At 43.1% G+C, this 16,937-nt stretch overlaps 1 protein-coding gene across 1 annotated transcript in view; it reads right to left on the bottom strand.

Moving 5' to 3' along the window:
- The window catches only part of ZNF644 (zinc finger protein 644), a 71,969-nt gene extending 56,740 nt beyond the window's left edge, over positions 1-15,229 (bottom strand). Inside the window, exon 1 of the mRNA XM_066192499.1 lies at positions 15,153-15,229. The gene's annotated coding sequence lies outside the window, so the exon portion shown is untranslated. The remainder of the gene's footprint in view (positions 1-15,152) is intronic.
- Between the last annotated feature and the right edge of the window lie 1,708 nt (positions 15,230-16,937).

Below are 16,937 nucleotides of genomic sequence, written 5' to 3'. Positions count from 1 at the left end.
GAGGGCCACATGGGCAGCTGGTGCTGAACAGGTGTGGGCAGGTGTGGCACACACACAGGTGCAGAGCTGCAGTGTAAAGACTAAGCCACATAGCTCTGTTGAAGAGGTACAGGGGTGCTTCAGGGAAGTCACTAAGTGGACATGATCCAGATTCCATGCATGTGGGGGAGAAACTGAGAAGGTTCCTGAGCAATTTTGCTGTAGCATCCCAGCTGGAGCACTCCCAGGGAGTCCCATGCTCAGGCAACACAGACTTAATAGTAACACAGGACCACTTTCACTGGACAGAAGGACAAAACTAGTTGGCCTGCCTACATCTGGCAGTTCTTTTGGTCTGAGCAGGATGAGGATATTTCACTGGCAGGGAGGGGAGGCTGACTAAACAAGTCCCATTTCCCAGCAAGAGCAGAAAAATTAAATGGCTTGGTGAGTACCCCACTGGAAATGTCATGTGAGTGATTACCTGTGCACCTAAAAGGAAAAATAGCCTAATATAAAATGCAGTATGTGTCAACCTCAACTTAAAATGCATCCTAGCTACAGAATCTCAAAAAACCCCCACAAACTCAAGCCTTGAGTTTAATTTAATTTAGAAAAAAAAATATTTTTTTTTCCCTCACACTGGGCTGAGTTTGAAAAGAGACTATAGGAAAAGGAACTACCACAAAAGAGCTTGCAGAAGAACCCAAAATCTCTCCTTATTTTATATTTTACTTCAATGGAACTTTAAGCGTAAGAAGACTGGCTGGTCCAGATTTGATCATTCTTTTCCAAAGCCTGTGTTTTACATTCTGCTTCATGGGAATATTATTTTGATTTTTATTTTGCTAGTATTTAAAAGCACTCACTAGAAGTTCCTGCAGCTGTTTGGCCACATAATAACAGACAGCCTCTAATTCCTCATGCATGGCACTCAGCATGGTGTATTCAGAAAAAAGGCCCCAAACCTGTTCCTGCATTCTAATAAGTGTGTGTGTCACTTTGTAGGAGATCAGAATCCTGTCCAAATTCTGCAAAGTCTAACAGAACAACAGTTGCCAAATGACAAAACCTATCAGAAGACACAGAGTAAAAAGGCACATCTTTGTTTCTGATCTTCACAGTGCCAGTACTTGCAAGAGAAACGTCAGGGTTTCCAAAATAAAGCCAGTTAACCACTGTAACTACTATTAAATGTAAACAAAGACGTAATAATAGGGTCCTTGGAAGGCAGTATAAGAATGTTTGAAACAGCAACTATGTATACAATTACTGCTTTGTTAACATTATTTACTCCTGGAACTGTGCAGCTCCACAGCCTGTGCTAGGAACACAGGCACAGACCTCTGGGACCTGCAGCAGGAATCCCAAGAGCAGAATATTTGTGGAGCCACACTGTGGAGTGGTGGAAGGAGAACAGGGATTGCAGAGAGGTGCAGCTTCTTCCCCTTTATAATGTCAGGCAGGACACATTCCACAAGGAAGCAGCAAGAGTACCTTCACTGTCCTTCTCCCCCATAACTCTCCTCATCTTAGTAAAGGCCAGCAAGCCAACTTAGTGACAGCAGCTAGTTGTTTTAAAGGCTCTGCCACTGTGGCAGTAAGAAAATACGTACTGGAAGCCTAAACCAGGTAAAATTACTTGAAAGGTAACATAAAAGTGAGAACTTAATGGGTATTAATTAGTATGTTAAAAATGCAGCCATTTTTCTTGCCTTGACACAGCTGTTCAGTAACTGCACTGTTCAGCACTGATCACCCATTCGATATGGCAAATGAAGACAGGATTTTCCTAAGTATGAATTACGGTCTTGTCTGTGTACAAAGCCTGTATCCATTTAATTTAATGAGTAAAGAAATGGATGCAGTACCGTCAACATGTAGACAAAATGCAGGGGGTAAAATGACATTGTGTGGGTCTATTCAATACTTACAATTTCAGCAGCCTTGTTCTCTGCAGGTACAATGCTGGCATTTTTCATCTGAGCACAACCTATAATGATCCAGACCGTGGATGTGAGGAACAAGACTCTGATCTACTATCCACTGGAGTTCAAGCTGGTCTTTTGGGGAACTGCTAGAAGAATCCAAACAGAGCTGTTTGTGTAGAATTGCACTGAACTGCTGTCTGAGATACGGCTGTTATTGGAGTATTCCTGGTGCTTCAGTATTACAAAAGAAATACACTAAAATAATTAATTGATGTCATTAAACTGCTGTGGTGTTGAACACATATTGCACTCAAACATATTGGATGTTGATAATTTATTATTTCAGGTTTTATGACAATGTCTCTGTGGTAGTATTTCTGCAAAATCTGTAAGATATAGGAAGGGGAAGTCTGCACACTGTAAAGTGCCACAGAACTGAAGACTTGTCAAAACAAAATGAGCTATAAAAACAATAATATTCAAGCAACATCACTCTCATTAAACACCTAATGATGCCACAGGCATATTAGCGGGGAAATGCTCATGAGGCTCATGAAGAATTAGGAGGAAAAAAAAAATAAACCCCCTTCTCCTAAAACCGCTTGCCAAGCTGTTTGTACATTCTGCCACAGGCAGTTTCTTGAAAAAGATGGAGATGTGAATGGAGACAGGCAGTGACTATTAGATGCTGATGATGGTGAGGGCAAGCAGAACTGATGCTGGAGATTAAGGGCTGCATTTTGCTTTCAGTTGTCTCGCCTGTCCCAACATTTCATAGTATTTAAATGCATCTGTTACATAAGGCATTTCTCTTGTCTATGCTGCTCAGCAGCCATATTCTCCTTTCTGGTATGGATTGTCTTGGGAAACTTGCCAAGCTGTGACAGAGCAGTGCATAAAAGGAAATCATGCTCGTAAGCTGGGGGTGGGGAGAGCTGCAGGTGAACAGATTCAGTGCAGCAATATATATACATTCTCCTCTCTCACAAACTGAGGGTTTAAATGGAAAAGGAGCCACAATGCTGCTTTTAAAAAGTGCACAAGGCTGCTAAAAACCCCAAACACTCCATTCATTTGCTCCGGGAGGGTGTGAGCATAGTGGAGCAGAATTGCCCAACACTGCTCTGGCTGCTGCTTTGGCAGATTGGAAGAACCAATAAGTACTTTCTCTTAAGATGCCAAAAAAGCCATATCCAGTTTTGGAGCACATTTGTGACACCCACCACCTCCTTGACACTAAGGAAGGATCTAGACCTTTTAATTAAAGACAGAGGGAACCACAGGTGGACAGTGCCTCTTGCAGGAGTAAGTTATTAGCTGCCTGCTAGGACCTGCCTGCAAGGTTTGGCTTTTCTTATACAATTCAGGGAATGCACTCGTTATTAATATTGTTTTATTTATTAATTAATAGTCAAGCTCTCAGGTAGCTGTTGGCTTTTGATCTCTATACCTCAAAATGCTTTATAAAGGAGATAATTACCAACAAAGAAACACAGACATCTATATTTGGGCTTTGGCATGGAAAGAGTGTCACAGTTCACCTGTAAAGTAGATTTGCCAGCTCAGCTTTACTCTGGCCACCTGCCCTGGAAACAATTAAATTATTGGGGGCGGGTGGAAGGATTTAGAGCTGAAGTTCAGTAACACAAACATCTACAGGCATAAGTAGCAACCCCTACACAATGTTGTGCCTGGCTGGAAGATGTGGAGGTCAAGGAGACTCTCAGCTGGAGGTCTACAACGCTGCAGCAACCTCCAGGCATCTCCAGATCAGACCAAGATTCATTACTACAAGGTACTGCGGTGGATTGCTGCACTGAATACTTTTAACTGCTCCATCCCTGACAGAGATTTACTGTCCTTTCACCATCTTCACTTGTTATAGTAAAGGACAGGTAAAGAAATGTGTTTGAGCTGATAAATTTTTTGGCAGTTTTGCACTGCATACAGACTAGAGTTTTTTTATCTTAATGACCTGCAGCTGAAACAGATGTTTTGCTTTAGTGTTTTAAAGCACTTCACAAAACTTAACACTAATTTATTCTTTCACAGTGAGTGGGGGAAAAAAAAAAAAAGCTTGATATCATTACTCACATAACAGAACAATGTGAAAAATGGAAACAGATGTGTCTCATTTAGGCATGAATAAGAAGGAAGTGAAAGAAAAAAGATGATGATGTACTAGTGATTAAGAGAAATACCACAGCCTGGTTAAGTCAAGACATTTTCTTATGGATCTCCAGTGAGTCCTGAAAGATCTTCCTAAGAACTCGGTCCCTGATTCAGCAAGCACATGGAAGTGCTTAACTCCAGCTGTGGAGGTTGTCTCACATGATTCATTTATAATACTTTTAAAAGCTGTATAGCAGAATGAATGCTTTACAGTGAGGAGGGATCAATGGCATTGTTCCTGAAGACAGTAAGGCACTTACTGCTTTCACAAACTACAGACATCAGAATCTGAATATCAGAATAGAAATAAAGTCAAACTCAAAATACATTGTTCCTGAAACATGAGTGCTTTGATTTTCTGCAGCACAGACAGAGAATTGCAAGATCCATAAACAGCAGCCAGGGATCTGCTGAGAGCTCCAGCTTTCCCCCCAAGGGGTGCAGCTCCTGGCAGCAGGGATCTGATCTGCTTTGGCAACTGCCTCTCACCAGAGACTGTCCCTGCAGAAAGAAAGGTCCAATTTCAGCCACAGGGCCTTTTCCCTTTAAAAATCTTTTGTAAACCTTCAGTGACACGAGTTTCACTGAGGGAAATGCAACCCTTTAACAATCCACCACTGAGAAAAAAATTACTTGGAGGGATGCACTGAATCTGGGCAAGGGGCGTATGTAACAGTGCCCCTCTATTTCTGTGTCTGGTGGGATTTGGGTGCAGACAAAGAACCCATCTTTCATTGTTGGTACTAATTTTGTCTTAAGCCTGCCTTGGATGGTTAAGGATCCAAGACAGACCTTCAGGCTCAGACATGATTGTTCCCTCTCTCCCTTCTTCCAGAGTAAAACCCAGACCAAGAAATGTGTCCTTGTCCCAGAGGCACTGCCCTGGCTCCCAATGGCCTCCAGGGTGGCCAAGGGCTCTCACCACTGTGGAAGGCAGGACAACCCCACCTGTGCTCACAGCCAGGAGTGAGGTGCAGAGAATTCTTCCACCAAAGGAAATCCTCCTGGTACTTCCATTTCATCAAATGCCTGCTCAGACAGTTTTCACTCTTTGTTAACCCACAGCCAATGATCTTCTCTCCAGCCTAACTGAATTAATTTTGGTCCACCTGCAACTGCATGTCCTTCCCCAACTGAACGAAGTGTAGCTACTCCTGATGTTTCCAACAGGGAGGAAAGGCAAAAGAAATGTTCAGATTTCCAATGAATTACAGCACTGTTACAAAAATTAAATCCTTTTGTTTCTAGACTGTACCAATTTACTAGGAACCATTGGTAGAAACATACAAAAGTATAAAATTCCTTTTACAAAGGAATTCTCAGAAGGAAAAATAAGCCTTCAAATATTCTTGTTTGACTATTGAGGACAACATTTCAGTTCTAGGAAACTGTCACCTTCCACTCAGCATTTTTAATATGAAATAATATTTCTGAATTTGCCAGTGATGTCAGCACAGTTGCTGAGAGAGATTTGGCCCTGTGTGCAGTCCACAGACTGTGCATGCAGAATTAACACTCTCGTTAACATTACTATATGCAAATGCTCCCAGGATGCAAAGAGAGATTTGTATATCAGATTAATATTTTATGGGATTTTTGTGTGTACATGATAAATGAATAAATGGAGGGACACAAGGGGACACGAAGAACATGTGCATCATGTGTGAGAACTGCATTAATTCTTAAGTGTTTGCAATGGCCACAAGATGGTTAAGGAACAAAAAAGATTTATTATTGCAATTACATAGGCAGAGAGGATAAGGGAAGAAAAATGAGAGATCAAGGGAGTCGTTTCATGTTACAGTTTCTCCAGCTGCAGAGCTGGCTTCAGAGGTTCTCCAGACCCTCCTGCCCCCATCCCTTCCACCCTACATGCCTTCCCCTGGCTACAGATCACCACGCCTTTAATTCTGCCAGTTCAGCCATTTGCATGATCAAGTTTTAAACCAGCTCTTAATTACAGCATGGAATCATACTCTTCATTTACTTGGTCTCTCCTTCTTTTCCACATTGAGGGCCAGTACCATATAAAATCTCAGCACTAACACAGTGCTGTGGATATGAAAAAATAGGCATCTCAGGGAGATTGAGATCTCAGAATTTGTGGGTGAAAAAGGAGAGTTATGTGGAAAAACTGTCACTGATTTCCTGCTGGTTTAGCTTCTGGGTCACCCCTTCCCTGCCATTCCACTTGTCCTTATTCCACCGAAGCTTTGTTGCTACTCTGGAATGAAATGAAGCTCCATCACATTTTAACTATAAGAAATGTAATCTTGTATTTGTCCAAAAACCTACATGAGTAAAAGAAGATCCCTGAGGGGATATTATTAACTGCCTGCTACTTATCATTGATGGTTATTCTCTGAGACAACTCTCCTGTTTAATCTTTATGCTCTCGACAATAACCCTTCTCTCTTTCTGATCAAGTGTTTAATTTTCTTGAAAGATTTTCTCTGACTTTAGTTATTATTGAAGGGGATTTTAATTTTACCCCAACTCTTTAATGGCTAAATCTTGCATATCCACTATTTCAAATAGGGGTATTTCAGTTACTCTAAGTAAATAGTTCAAGGATTTGGTCTTGATAGGTAGCTGGAAAATTTGAAATCAAAACAAAATTGAAATTGCAGTTTCTTTTCCACTTTAGAATAGAGGGGTTTTTTGTCTCCCTGAATGACCTGTCAGTGTACTGGAATAAGAAATGGATACTGCTAGACTGCTACAGAGCATACTCCCATGTCAGCACAGTTTCATCAGCAAGAGTGGCAGCCCTGTATGGGGAATCAGTTAGCTGGTTATTTCATCTGCAGCTGATCAAAGATAAACAAGATAAAAAAGACAAACAAAGGAAAACAGTGATGTCGAATGTATTCTTACTTTCCTAGCCTCCACAGGCAATATTATTGCTAAATTTCCTCTAATTGTTTATAGTACAACTTTAAAGAAAAAAAAAGAAGAAAAAAATAAAGGAAAAAACCCAACAAAACCAAAAGAGGCGCAGAAGAAAGCAAAGCCCAGAAACCCTTGAAACTTTCTTGCTGCCCCTTCTAACAAGTGTTCTCAATCCTTCCCCATTGGCACTGCATTCCACAGCACAGTTTATGTCTGGATTATTGGCAAATATTTAATAATAGAACAGTTACATTTAAAGCAGTCCATTGAGCATGGAAAGATTGCACCACAGGACTAAGAAGACTTTTTGGAAGGCTTGTTTTGTTTTGTTATCCTGGGTACTCCTGTTTCCAGTGACCTTGTCATAATTAGAGTTTACAACATTTTCCTGTTCCTGGAGCCAATAAATAATTAGAGGTCCCATGATTTTGTCTGTATTCCCAATATTGGTTCACTGTCTTCTCATGTCTGATCTGGACATCTGGGAATGGAAACACAGAGCCTCAGTCTGCTCCCTCCTGTGCAGCCACTCTCCTTCCCTGGTTCCCATGTTCAAAATGGGAGCTTGGTACATCTTTCTTAGAGCCTGAAGCAAGACAGTCATTTGTTATCTTCCTTGCCCCTTTTCCACAATAACCCATCCTCACTGCTAACCTCCCCCCCTAGGCATGGACTTGCTCACAGGCTGCACTCAAGAGGTGCCAGAAGCTGCACAGGACACAGCTGTCCCATGACCAGTTCAGGTGAGGAAAAACTTGAGTGGAAGTAAGCAAGGCCAAATGCTAGTTAGCAGACACTAGAACATACAGATGTAAATCTATACATCTGAGCCTTACCTATCCCAGTCTGCCAAAACAAAGTTGAAATACTTCCCTATTTCTCAAGAAAGTTACTAGGGTTAATAAATGAATGCTCACATAACACCACACTGTCAAAAAAATATTTTTCCAAAACCAGCATGTTTTTAAATATTTCAATTGATGATAGAAATTAATTTTACAAACAGGTTCAACATAGACTATAAATGGTGACTAATAATCTCAAAATAATCCCCTTAAGATTCTTCTAATATTGCAAAATCTTTCAGACTGAGTATTCAGTTCCCCTGTTGCATTTCTGTTGAGGCAGTTGGACTCAGCAGCCCCATTTGCTCTCTCAGCATTAGATGCCAGAGTACACAACAGTACAGGTGGAAAGAATACAGCCAGAGAGAGGTGTAATCACCAAAGAAATGGAGCAACAGATTTAAGAAGAGGATGATTCTCACAGCAGGTCAGCTGAAGTGGCAGCTGTGCATTTCTGGGCTAGTACCAAGTGTCCACTACCACCTTACAAGAGCATTGTGGCTTTAAATGTTACCCTGATTGACTCAAATATATACATGTTTTCTAACAGTACCACTGCTTTTCATGAAGCACTGGTTCTGCCCCAGCACAGGACAAACTTTTCCAATACTTAATTTTCCTACCCTCTAAGGCTCAAACAAGAGATATGTAGTGAATCTTTGTGTGTTGCCCTTCACACTTGCAATCAAATCTTCCCTGCTTAATGAGCCATGGGCTGTTGCTCTGAAACAGAGGACATTAACAGTTCAGAAAAAATAAACCCCTGCAGATTAATCACCTGGCTTCTTCGTGGGCCCAATTCCAATCAGCAGACAGTGTGAAAGCAGAACATCACCACATACACTGCCTGCCTGATAAGCATACTAGTTGAACCCTATGCCTGGCTTTGACAAGCATATAGCACATGAGTCTTATTTCACTGCTTATTTCAAATATATACCAGAGGTCTCCTAATGTCACTACATTCACAGAAATTAACAATATGCAGCCATTTCATGATTCTCCTAGTGTTCCCCCCTTCCTGTCCCAGTAAAATAGTATCTATTTCATGCTTCTTGATTTTTAAAGTGAGTGTTTTATTGCTTTCTGAACAGCACGTAACTGCCAGGTTAACATTTCTGCATCCACCATGCAGTAATCCTTGCAAAGACAAGGACCTCAATTCATCTTGAGAACTAGTAGTTTTGCTAAAAACTGCTCCCTGACTAAGGGTTTTCCTGCTCCTTGGTAAATCACGAGTAGCTTTTTTGTTACTCAATCTGACCACTGCATTTGGGTACAGAAGCCATAGCACTAAAAGGAATCAGGATTAAGTGTTGGGCAAAAAGATGGAAAACCCATCAAAAGCCCTTTGCCAAACTTTTAACATAGCACAGGCAGGACACAGTGCTTAATTTGCTGGAAACACGGAGAAAAAAACCAGCCAAATAACCAGTTGTGCTGTCAGCACAGTTTCCCCCATTCCACTGCAAAGAAAACTCAGAAAAGACTAACAGGATATGGCACTAAACAGTTAAACAGACTTGAAATGCTCCAATTTATGTAATGACAGTACCCTTCCATCACCATAACCCACCTCTTCACCCCTGCCCACCCCAGCTCTCCATGGTTTGGGAGCCTTTTTGAGCAGAGTGATTCTAGCATAACATGAAGAAATACCAGCTTTTTCTTTTGATCATCTCTCACTCATCTCCTTTCTCTTGCTGGGTCAAATCTCAGTCTCACTGAACTCCTGATTTAGCCTATAGCATGTAACAGTGAACCCTTATCCTCATTTCATATATCTATGAGCCTGTTTCCCATGTTTCCATTTTTATAGCCCATAGAGGCTACAGGAATATGCTGCTTTGATTGCCTTTACTTTATCCTTCCTGTGGGTCATGTGGGTCAGTGGCATACCTGAAATAAACTGGGACTGTTATTTCAACCATCAGTCACTCTTCAGCTGGAAGGCAGAGTCCTGCTGGCAGGGAGACTGCAGAGCAAAGCAGAGGACAGTGGTGTCTTTGATGGTAACTCAGTACAGGTGGGTACTTCAGCTCCCACCTGCTAACAGGTATCCATAGGCACCACTGTTCCCCTGGCTCTGCGTCCATCTGATCATGTTGTGTTGCTATTGGAGCATTTCAGTAAACAGGACCCCGAGCAGGGAGTCTGCCTCTGGGACCATGCATCAAGGCTAAATCCACCACGGAGTAGAAGTCAAAAAAAGCTGTGGTGTTTTCCTGAGCTGAGGATTTGTCCCTACAGTATTAATGTTACTCTGCCACCAAGCAGGGCTCTTTTCAGGAGAGACACTGAACAGCCTTTGATTAAGGCCAATGTGAGTGGAGTGTGCACAGCACCACAAATTCCCCAGAAATGGTTTTTTAGAAAGAACCACCTGGATGCTACAAAATGAGCCATAAATGTGGAGATCTCATAAATATAACAGCACTTCAAACTGGACATCTTTGTAGCCTTTCAGTGTCTGCTGGGGTCACAAGCCCTGGAGTTGGGCATATTAATTCATCACATCTTCAAGGAGGCAAAAACACTGCTGAGAGGGATGCAATCATGTTTGCTTTATAATGACGCATAAGGACTCTGTCTGGAGTCTCCCAAACAAGCCTTCCCTTTCCTTCAGTGGCACGAGAACAGTGCACACTACATGCTTTAAATGGGATTCAAGTCACTTTTTCATTGCTACTAGAGCAGGTACTGCTGGAGATAAAAGTAACTGTCTCAGAAGAGCAGGTATGACATCTGGTACATAGCACCAAAAATAAATCTTTAACTTCCTCTCATACCTGCCAAACCTGTTCCAAGGAAATAAGCCTGGGAAATATTACAAATACACACTTCTCTCTGATTTCAAAGGAAGAACTGACCTATTTTTTCTTTGCCCAGTTAAAATATTTCCTATGAGAAGATCAGTTTGCTAAAACAATAGTCTATGTTTGGAATAATCCCAATCATAAAACAAAACTGTACATGAACAAAACTGCTTATGAAAAGGCAAGTGGACTGATGTTTGCACTGGAGGTAATTCACACTAACACCACTATTTATAGTGCAGCAGCACCTTAGGGACCCAGCCATGCTCAGGACACCCACTTGGTACACACTATAAAGACATGAAATCTGATAGTCTCTCCACTGCAGTGCTCTCATCATACTACTGATTTATGGAAACTGGTTCTGTAATGCCATATCATTTGGGAGTGGTCCTTTGTGAAATCATTTTCTCTGGTCATATTTGTGTAGTAAATATTTTCCACATCCTTTTCAACAGCTGACCTGGCTTGCAAGAAGACAAGAGATTTGTGTATTGGCGAAGATGACCTACTTAAATCAGGAACAATTAAAGACCCAGTTCCTATTTACAGGCTTGTGTAAGGAACCACACACACACACAAATCAAAATGAAGATGCCAGGAAATGTTTCTCAGTGCTACAATTCTGGTCATACAGGAGGGTCTAAGACAGGGGAAACAATAAAAGTGCTTGTGATTCATTATTAGCAATGTAAATAGGGCACATTTGGAGCCTGTCATCATCCTGATCGCTCATCTGCTTTTATTAGTCCTCATTCTTTATTCTTATTGTCTTGTTTCCTGTGCTTGTCGTTAAAGTTAGTTATATTATAGGCATCTGTTTAGCATATTCTATATGAAAATGCAAACAGAGATAAAAACCACCCGTTAAATAAATATATGCAGCTTCCGTGCCATGTACATATTTGACTGCAGCACGCCAAACACAAAAGAATTATCACTTCCTAAGTCTGCATGTTCATTATGTGCGTTACTTTTTTACCAGCAGATGGCAGTTTACTGTTGCTTCAAATAGGTTATTTTGTTAATGTCAGATGTTTCAAAGCCCTGCGTGGTTGGTAAAAAACTTTCAGCTCATTTCAAAGCTAATTTTTAATTCAATTTTCTTTTGCATCATCCCCTCTAGAAAATGTAATCAGGACCAAGCTATTTGCTTCAGTTTACAGTCCTGTCATTAAAACTACCACTGGGGCAATGCTGGCTGCCTCCTGCACTGCAGCTGAGGAGGGCCAAGGGCAGCAGGGAGTCTGTGCCAGGAGATGCAGCCCACAGGGGCTTTCAGAAATCTTGCTGCTGCCCAAGGCCATCCTTTTACCCAGTCAGAGCTCAGCTATGAGCCCATCACACCCTCCCTAACACGGCTGGGAATGCGAGTTTTCCTAGTGAAACACTCCAGCAGGGAGCACAAGCAAAATGAAGGGAGAGGTCCGTCCAACGCTGCTCTATCACCTGGGCACGGATTTACCCTGGGCATCAACTGACACACACAGACTTTGCAGGCACAGCAGTGCCATCCACATCCTAAAACCAGGCACCAGGAAGAGACTCATGCTCTAAGAGCCTCTCTCTCCTCTGGCCATGTGATGACATTGCTCAGTCTATGTCAGCCCATCTTCCCTTCCTGCCCCCAAAACTCCCTCCTTAGTGTCAATACCAGCATTCAGGTCGGCCTCACGAGGCAATGTGGTAGCTCGCAGTCGGATTTGTTCCCTCATCCAACTCTGCCACCCACCACAGAAAACAAATGCTCCTTCTGGCTGCATCAGTCACAGAGATTTGTGCTGGATTAAAGCAATCACGTGACTCCCGGCTTCCCAGAGGAGCAGAACTCCTCTCACACCACAGGTGTGGCCCTTGACTGTGTGTATTTCAGGCGCACATCCATTTCCGCCAGCTCGCCAGCCACTGATCACAACGGTGGGTTGAAACAGACTGTACAGAGGGTAGGAAGGAGGAAAGGACTCCTGTAAACTGCCCACAGGCTGAGCACAGACCAGTTTTGTGGCTGGATGGGGATTCTGTTGATTTGATTTTTTGCTCTGCTTACACAGGGAGCTGCCCTTTTCCTAGGGCTTCACAGCTCCTTTCAAGTCCTGCAACTCTTGAATTTGTTCCTTGTATTCTCACACTGGAGTGGCAAACAAGAGATCACTTTGCATCTGTGAAAGAACTCAACAAAGCTAAAAACTCCAAAACAGAGTACTGACACGCACCAGTTTGTACCTATCTTGGGAATGCAGTGTTTTCTTTTACAAGTAGTCCCATATAGCCCCTTTTTAATGATCTGCAGAGACACACAAATTCACTGGTGGTATTAAATTAGAAGTGAAAAACAACAGAGACAGCAGATGCATTACAAACGGGAAAGAGAAATGAAAAATGGAGGAAGGAGAAAAGAAATGTAACAACATTTGGGGAAAACAGTGTGGAGAACAATAAGACATGTATACACAGTGTCAGGCACAGATTGACCAAGGGAGATCAAAAGTGTGCGCAGAGGAACAGCTCAGCATTAGCAGGGGAAAGACTAACAGTCCTTTTCTCCTCAATGCTGAAGACTTCTGCAGATGCAGGACACTGGATACCCTTTGTGCTGAAGTCCTCATGCATAGAGCCGTGCTTGTAAAACAACATGGATACAGTTCCAAGAGCCTTTTGTTGGAGCAAAGAGCAAATGGAAGTGTTTAATAACCACATAATGACTTCTGATAATTCCTAAACAATCACATAACCAGAAAATACATGCTGATCAACCTCTCTTCTTCATGTGGACGACTGTGTAAGTAAAGGTGATGTCCGTATGTGCCTGACACCATCCCATCAACTTTTGTTTCCATCTGAGAGATCCTTTAAATAACATTCAGAGTAGGTTTAACATCCGTTATCACTCTGTTTGATTATTCTATTTTAAGAGAATGGATTTCAAAGTGGTATTTTCCAGTTGAAGATTAAAGAGAGTTCTAGGCTTCCTACCTTCTTTAACAAAGTAAAATTCCACTGCGTCTCAAAAGCTACACATTAATACAGATGAAATCTGCTGTCATTTTAGTAAATGTTTGCTGCTAACATGTAGCATTCCCATTACTTTCCCACCCAAACCTCATCTATTCATGTTGAGAAGCAAACTGAATGTCTTCTACCCTCATGCTGCCTTCGTCTTGTGCTCAGGGATACCCGCCACTGTCGGACCCCAGCTTTTCTGCTCGGCTTCACAAAGTGAAAGCAGGTTGTTGCCTCAGGGCCTAAAGAGGGCAGCTTTTCACGCCTGTGATGCACAGGTACCCCGCTGACCTTTTAAGCAGCCTGCTGCCCTCCAGGGAGGCTGCTGGAACAGGGGAATGCTGCTGGCTCACCGCATGGCACAGTGCAAACAGCAGCTCCCCACATCTGATGCTGCGGTATGTACTTGGCACTGGAAAGCAACACACATTGCTGCAGATGCAAGGCAATGCGGGAATCTTCTCATGGCACATCAACAAGCAGTGGAAGTCCATGTAGCTAGCCTTGCATTTCTTATAGACATACCACCTTCATACTGCAGGCAGAGCCACAGCACTTGCCTCTGACTACAGCATACATCCCCCGAAACGGGTGGAGGGGAGACGGGGAGATAAGACAAATCTCTTAGCAAGGGACAGAGCTGGGCCCTCTCAATCTCACCCTGCACAGCCACAAACTCCTGGCCCAGCAGCTGGGGAAACAAGAGGGAAAATCCCACATCCTGATAAGAATCCAGAGCACAACTGTGCCCTGTGGATTTTGTCTGAGGCACAGCATTGCCTAAATCAGGTCTAATTGCCATGCAAGATAGGATGAAGAATCTCATAACTCCCCAGAATCTGTCCCAAAGGCTGAGCACTCTTAGTGTTCATAATCTTGTGCACTAAGTGATACTAAGTAAGTTGCAGGGCTCAGCCTAGGCTTGTCACACTTCCTCCAGTGCACTGCTTCAGAAGGATGGGTGAGTTGCAATCTGAGCATAAAAACCAGGGTGTGCATTCTCGTCTTCCACTTTCCCCAGGCTTTATACCTAAAGCAGAGCAGGAACTAGGTGACTTATCTGCTGTCAGCACCTTATACGTTTGTAAGTTTTCTATCAGGGATCAGAAGAGCCATAATAATGAAGAACTACATTATCTCACTTTGCATCAGATTTTCCACCTCCCTCTGTGATTTACCATGCCAAAATCTCTGCTGTTTGAGTGATACGGAAAGCGGGATATGAAGGCTCAAAGCCTGCAATTTTGCCGAGAATATGCAGCAAACAGAGCCTAATTAGAAATTAATAATTATGAGCTGTGTTCCTCTAACATAATTCGTTCTGCCCCTAAGTATCACTAGAGTATCACTCTAGAAGACAAGAAGATGAGAGGAAGTCTCTTAGTAGATAAACACAGCAGATGCCATGCGGGGAGCAGCAGCCTGCAGGCTGGCAGGACCGGGCTCTGCAGAGACGCCGGCCCGCAGGACACGGGCAGAGGAGCCCACGGACAGGCGGGCTCCGAGACATTAAATACCTGCTGGCCGAGAGCCGGTAGAGCTGCAACAACCAAGAGGGGCTGGTCCTCATCAGCTGCGCAGGGCTGCGGGCTCCTTCCCGGCGGAGGCGGACGTGGCCGCGTCACGTGTGGCCGTGTCCCCTCAGCCCCGCTTCCTGCGGCCGTGTCCTGCAGTCGTGTCCCCTCAGCCGTGTCCCCTCAGCCCCGCTTCCTGCGGCCGTGTCCTGCAGTCGTGTCCCCTCAGCCGTGTCCCCTCAGCCCAGCTTCCTGCGGCCGTGTCCCCGCAGCCGTGTCCCCGCGGCCGTGTCCCCTCAGCCCCGCTTCCTGCGGCCGTGTCCTGCAGTCGTGTCCCCTCAGCCGTGTCCTGCGGCCGTGTCCCCTCAGCCCCGCTTCCCGCGGCCGTGTTCCCCCAGGCGTGCCCCGCGGAGGGCAGTGGCTCAGCCAGCGCAGCGACTGCGGCCCGCCAGGAAAGGCCGCTGTGTCGGCACGGCTCACTGCGATGATGTCCCTGAACAACATCACTGCCTTTGCCTGTCGGTTTGTAGAACTAAGTCCTAGAAATGAGTGTCCCCCAAAACGGAGCTTCCACACAACTGGATGCTTAAAGAAATTGCACCACAATGTGTATGACGAAGTCGGGAATTAGACATTGGGAAAAAATTCAGGATTTGACTGTGTGTATAAAGGAGACCTTGTACCATCAGAAGTCAACCGATGACTAAAACCAGGAAAAAAGCAAACCTAGAGCACCTACAGAACAGAGAATACCCTTGAATGAAGCAAACAGCTGAAAAAAACAACCAAACAACCAACCAAACAACCATTAGATTCACCTCCCAGCAGTATGTAAACACAGTAAGGTCAACCCTAGACAGAACTGTTGAACGTGTGACAAGTTTTCTCCAAGAACCTCTGTTTTCAGTCCAGCATGTGAGACCTTTGCACAAGCTCCACACTCCTGCATTCTCCACATTCCTCCTTGGCTGGGGTGTGGGACAAACACAGGACCAATTCTTCAGCCAAGACTCATCTCTATGGCAAAAACAATGAACTAAGAATGCACTCACTGTGTCAGCAGGTCCTATGAGTTAGAAGCACTGCAAGGGTTAATAACAAAAGAAATAGCAGGCTATACTCAGTTTCAGTTACAGCTTGTATACTTGAAAGTAAGGATCCTTATTCAGGAGTGAATTTTACTCAATGAAACTCAAATTTTAAGTAAATGCAAATAGCCTACACTGAAAATGTGAAAAATAAACAAAATATCATTTAATTTAATTTGAGTGCCCAAGCAAGTAATTTTCAAGTCTGTTTAATGTTTAGGAAGAAAAAGCCTTGTTCAGTCTCTGCAAATGGTTTTAGTTACTTCTGTGACTTTCCATCTCTTGAGGATAATCTACTCCTAATAAGGACAATTGCTTAGATTTATTACCCCACTGAGGTCTTGTTAAAGATCTAACAAAAATCCTATTTAAATGAAAAGGACAATAGAATCTTTAAAGTCGGTATAGAGTTTAATTAAAACCCGAAACAGAATCAATGTCTTTATGCATTAGAAAAGCAAAAACAGATTTCAAAGCTGTTAAACTACATGTAATTGGCATAAACTATCCATTGAGCCAAAGTAAAAAAAAAAGAAAAGGAAAAAAAAAAAGCAGACTACGCTGTGGAAATTGGAGTCTATTAATAAATGAAATCCTGATGCATGTGCATAGCACTGTATTTTTGCATGCATTTTTTTATTTGCCTAATTTGCTAAGCATATCTTAGAGCAAACATGAAACAAGCTAGCTGTTAAGTTGA

The sequence above is a fragment of the Chamaea fasciata genome, unplaced genomic scaffold, assembly GCF_029207755.1.
Source record: "Chamaea fasciata isolate MVZ Bird 193981 ecotype frontalis unplaced genomic scaffold, bChaFas1.0.hap1 SCAF_10, whole genome shotgun sequence".
In the NCBI taxonomy this organism is placed as follows: Eukaryota; Metazoa; Chordata; class Aves; order Passeriformes; family Sylviidae; genus Chamaea; species Chamaea fasciata.
Note: the sequence above shows the minus strand (reverse complement) of the source record. Positions and strands in the feature narration are given on the sequence as shown.